The sequence below is a fragment of the Schistocerca piceifrons genome, unplaced genomic scaffold, assembly GCF_021461385.2.
Source record: "Schistocerca piceifrons isolate TAMUIC-IGC-003096 unplaced genomic scaffold, iqSchPice1.1 HiC_scaffold_371, whole genome shotgun sequence".
In the NCBI taxonomy this organism is placed as follows: domain Eukaryota; kingdom Metazoa; phylum Arthropoda; class Insecta; order Orthoptera; family Acrididae; genus Schistocerca; species Schistocerca piceifrons.
Window position 1 is genome coordinate 35,001 of NW_025728594.1, and position 4,354 is coordinate 39,354.

A 4,354-nucleotide genomic window follows, 5' to 3' on the forward strand; every position below is an offset into this window, starting at 1 on the left:
TGTGCCTTAACCTAACCCATGTTGTGCCTTAACCTAACCCATGTTGTGCCTTAACCTAACCCATGTTGTGCCTTAACCTAACCCATGTTGTGCCTTAACCTAACCCATGTTGTGCCTTAACCTAACCCATGTTGTGCCTTAACCTAACCCACGTCGTGCCTTAACCTAACCCACGTCGTGCCTTAACCTAACCCACGTTGTCGCCTAACGTAACCCACGTTGTCGCCTAAACCTGCTCTGTAATTGTTATACGACTCGTTCAATTAGTGTAGTGTTGCCCACCCGCAACCCTCGCAATATAGTTCGCTACTCGCACTCCCCGCTCCCCTGTGTATCGCTTCATGTTAAACACCTTGCAAGTCTTGCTCACTTTCCACATGCTCCTGCTGTACACTGTAATGTGGATGGCAGCAGGACGTACATGCCGCCCCTCCCCACGTCCCCACCTTGCCCCCTGCCTTCGCAAGCTGGTTGGTGAGAACTTTGCATGTTCAATGCCCTCCGCATGCGACGTACTCAGGCTACGTTGTGGTGCGGCCTGTGTCAACTGTCCGCTAATGTCGTACGCGTAAACCACAATCTGTACTGCACATTCGTCCTTATGTACTGAATGATACATCGTGGCACATGTGTGACCGTACAACGACTGCGCCCAAAAACGGCGGACCATACAGTGCAAATATTGTGCACGCAGCTACGTGTCGTCTCCCTATGAGAGCTGGATTGCAGTGTGGTACGCCATAGAGACGTGTGGGAGGAACGGACGCCGTGGATGGCGATCAGCATGAGCTGTCTGTTGATGTATTCGGACCTAGTCGTCTCTCCTCACACACCGTGATGGCATGGTGCACCGCGTTCCATATCTGCGACATGCTACAGAGGCCGGTTGACAGTCGTTCGAGCAATGGACATCGCATACGTACGGGGGCCACCTTCCACGTATTGTCTAGGCGTGCACATTTTGTTGCGTGTATGTGGGCAGACGTAGTGTGGCGTGACACCTGACACAGGCATGCAATAATCGTGGAAGTTGCAAATGGCGATGGACGCCTGCGTTTTCTGGTGAAGTTACGCAAATGAACAAATGGTAACCTGTTGTGGTGCGGTTGTTCTCGCTAGGGGTGAATCGGTGATGGCGACGATAGGTTGAGGTACTAACCGGTTGTTCCAGCGATACCCACCATGCCGACGAAACTGAACGGCATCTGGGTGTGAAGCGATACGCGGCGGTGGCTGGGTGGGACCGTCCCCGGCCGGTGAGGGGGCGCCTCCCGGCGTGCTGGCCGCGCGGTGCGTGGGCGCACGCGCTACAGCCGGCTGGTGGGGGCGGCCAGTGGCAGGCGCGCCGGCCGACGGACGCGGCAGGCGTCGCAGCTGCGCGCCGGCGCACCCTGCGCGCGGCGCCGTGCGGCCAAAGTAGGTCCTCGCGGGCCCGGTGCGAAGCGCGGTGGACATCTTCAGTGTGCTGGTCCGATTGAGGACTGTGTGCGTTGAGGATGCGCTGCCGCCCGGCGCTCGGCGCCGCGACGCCGTCTGCTGCTCGGTCGCCCCAGCGGTTCTCGCTGGTGGTTTGTATCGCAGCTGTGCGGATGTGTTGGCGCGTGCGCTGTGCTGGGAGAGTTCGCTTCGGCACCCAAGTGGGGCTTTTGTCCTTCTGTGGCGCTGGCGTTGGAGCTGCCGGTCACCGTAGGTGGCGCGTGTTGTCTCCCGCCGGCAATGCCACGACAGCACGCTCCCGGGCCTCTGTCGGCAGCGGCAAGCTCAGTTGGGAGCACGGGTGGTCGCACCGAAAGCGTCTACTCGCCTAACTCCGGGCGATTGCGCCTCTCTCGAACCCGACCAAGTACTTGGGACGGCGCTGCGCGCCGCCGGGACCTGAGAGGGTTTCGAGGTGTATTGTGCAGGGGAGCTCAGCCTCCTCCTGTTTGCAGAATGATTGAGCGGACGCTTGCGTGTTCGCGCGGGCCCCCGGGACACACTCCCGGGCGGCCGGCTGCTCAGCTCTAGTTGACGCAGCTCCCTGGTTGATCCTGCCAGTAGTCATATGCTTGTCTCAAAGATTAAGCCATGCATGTCTCAGTACAAGCCGCATTAAGGTGAAACCGCGAATGGCTCATTAAATCAGTTATGGTTCCTTAGATCGTACCCACGTTACTTGGATAACTGTGGTAATTCTAGAGCTAATACATGCAAACAGAGTCCCGACCAGAGATGGAAGGGACGCTTTTATTAGATCAAAACCAATCGGTCGGCTCGTCCGGTCCGTTTGCCTTGGTGACTCTGAATAACTTTGGGCTGATCGCACGGTCCTCGTACCGGCGACGCATCTTTCAAATGTCTGCCTTATCAACTGTCGATGGTAGGTTCTGCGCCTACCATGGTTGTAACGGGTAACGGGGAATCAGGGTTCGATTCCGGAGAGGGAGCCTGAGAAACGGCTACCACATCCAAGGAAGGCAGCAGGCGCGCAAATTACCCACTCCCGGCACGGGGAGGTAGTGACGAAAAATAACGATACGGGACTCATCCGAGGCCCCGTAATCGGAATGAGTACACTTTAAATCCTTTAACGAGTATCTATTGGAGGGCAAGTCTGGTGCCAGCAGCCGCGGTAATTCCAGCTCCAATAGCGTATATTAAAGTTGTTGCGGTTAAAAAGCTCGTAGTTGGATTTGTGTCCCACGCTGTTGGTTCACCGCCCGTCGGTGTTTAACTGGCATGTATCGTGGGACGTCCTGCCGGTGGGGCGAGCCGAAGGCGTGCGACCGCCCCGTGCGTGCTCGTGCGTCGCGAGGCGGACCCCGTTGAAATCCTACCAGGGTGCTCTTTATTGAGTGTCTCGGTGGGCCGGCACGTTTACTTTGAACAAATTAGAGTGCTTAAAGCAGGCAAGCCCGCCTGAATACTGTGTGCATGGAATAATGGAATAGGACCTCGGTTCTATTTTGTTGGTTTTCGGAACCCGAGGTAATGATTAATAGGGACAGGCGGGGGCATTCGTATTGCGACGTTAGAGGTGAAATTCTTGGATCGTCGCAAGACGAACAGAAGCGAAAGCATTTGCCAAGTATGTTTTCATTAATCAAGAACGAAAGTTAGAGGTTCGAAGGCGATCAGATACCGCCCTAGTTCTAACCATAAACGATGCCAGCCAGCGATCCGCCGCAGTTCCTCCGATGACTCGGCGGGCAGCCTCCGGGAAACCAAAGCTTTTGGGTTCCGGGGGAAGTATGGTTGCAAAGCTGAAACTTAAAGGAATTGACGGAAGGGCACCACCAGGAGTGGAGCCTGCGGCTTAATTTGACTCAACACGGGAAACCTCACCAGGCCCGGACACCGGAAGGATTGACAGATTGATAGCTCTTTCTTGATTCGGTGGGTGGTGGTGCATGGCCGTTCTTAGTTGGTGGAGCGATTTGTCTGGTTAATTCCGATAACGAACGAGACTCTAGCCTGCTAACTAGTCGCGTGACATCCTTCGTGCTGTCAGCGATTACTTTTCTTCTTAGAGGGACAGGCGGCTTCTAGCCGCACGAGATTGAGCAATAACAGGTCTGTGATGCCCTTAGATGTTCTGGGCCGCACGCGCGCTACACTGAAGGAATCAGCGTGTCTTCCTAGGCCGAAAGGTCGGGGTAACCCGCTGAACCTCCTTCGTGCTAGGGATTGGGGCTTGCAATTGTTCCCCATGAACGAGGAATTCCCAGTAAGCGCGAGTCATAAGCTCGCGTTGATTACGTCCCTGCCCTTTGTACACACCGCCCGTCGCTACTACCGATTGAATGATTTAGTGAGGTCTTCGGACTGGTACGCGGCATTGACTCTGTCGTTGCCGATGCTACCGGAAAGATGACCAAACTTGATCATTTAGAGGAAGTAAAAGTCGTAACAAGGTTTCCGTAGGTGAACCTGCGGAAGGATCATTACCGACTAGACTGCATGTCTTTCGATGTGCGTGTCGTGTCGCGCAACACGCTACCTGTACGGCTCGCCGTAGCCGTGCGCCGCGTGCGGAACCACGCGTGCCTCTCAAAACTAGCGGCAATGTTGTGTGGTACGAGCGCTGAAGCGCTGGAGCGGCTGGCCTGCGGCACCTGGCGCCTGGCGCCGGTTTTGAATGACTTTCGCCCGAGTGCCTGTCCGCTCCGGTGTGGAGCCGTACGACGCCCGTCGGCCGTGAGGCCGTTGGACACAGAACGCTGGAACAGGGGCCGCCACACGCCTCACTCCCGCCTATGCGACCGTCTCGAAAGAGACGGCGGAAACTGAGAAAAGATCACCCAGGACGGTGGATCACTCGGCTCGTGGGTCGATGAAGAACGCAGCAAATTGCGCGTCGACATGTGAACTGCAG

General features: G+C 56.3%; 1 non-coding gene across 1 annotated transcript; it reads left to right on the top strand.

Moving 5' to 3' along the window:
• Positions 1–2,017: 2,017 nt before the first annotated feature.
• Positions 2,018–3,926, top strand: LOC124746698. Its single transcript, XR_007011462.1, has one exon. It is a non-coding gene; the product is annotated as a small subunit ribosomal RNA (ribosomal RNA).
• The last annotated feature ends 428 nt before the right edge of the window (positions 3,927–4,354 follow it).